Here is an 853-nt window from a genome sequence, read left to right on the forward strand (position 1 = left end):
TTTCAATGAACTGTTTGAACCGAATCGAATCGATCTCGAATCATACTCAATCGATCCGAGCAGTTCACAAATCAACGACCTAGAACTCAGCTAGCCAAAATTACTGTATCAAAGTGATGACATTAAACAGTCTTATTTAAAAAAAAAATGTAACAAAAAAAACTCCTATGCGATAAACAGCAATATGCAAAAATATGGATCTGTGTTGAACTGTTCGAAGGAACCGATTTGAATGACTCAGCAGTTGAGCAGTAGGTGGCGAGAAGAGATCTTAGCTTTTTTATTTTAATTAAGCAATTCATTTAAATGACTCAAGCTATTGCAGGAAAGCAATTTTTCGGCTAAACAATCTCCTTTATTTATACATCGCGTTATACAGACTGTTTCAAATCAGGTAATAGAATAACAAACAGGAAAATACTCTTGAATGATGCAAGAGCCATTCCACAGAATGGGTGACATTTCTGTCCCCAGGACATTATATGTATAAAACACATGAAAATTAATTCTAAAATACATTTTATTATTAAGAAAATTGTCCCGCACATTAAGCTATACCTGCAAATTTAAAATGTATAATTAAAAACATTAATAAAAACTAACTAGAACACCAAAAAAAAAAAAATAGCATTTGTTGCATGTCCCCACTCTCTATCTCTAAACTTTACCATGAAATATGATTAAAATTTCCTTCAGAAATCTTTTTTCTTTTTTGCATTGTTGTGTGACTTTATATCCAATCTATCCTTTAAATGTTTGTTTGTTTTTTCACTGAGAAGGTCAATCTCAACATACTGCCCTGTTACCTAAATTATTTCTTAGATGTTATTTGTTTATTTTAAAAATATTAACT

This window comes from Squalius cephalus (assembly GCF_949319135.1).
Source record: "Squalius cephalus genome assembly, chromosome: 15".
Classification (NCBI taxonomy): Eukaryota; Metazoa; Chordata; class Actinopteri; order Cypriniformes; family Leuciscidae; genus Squalius; species Squalius cephalus.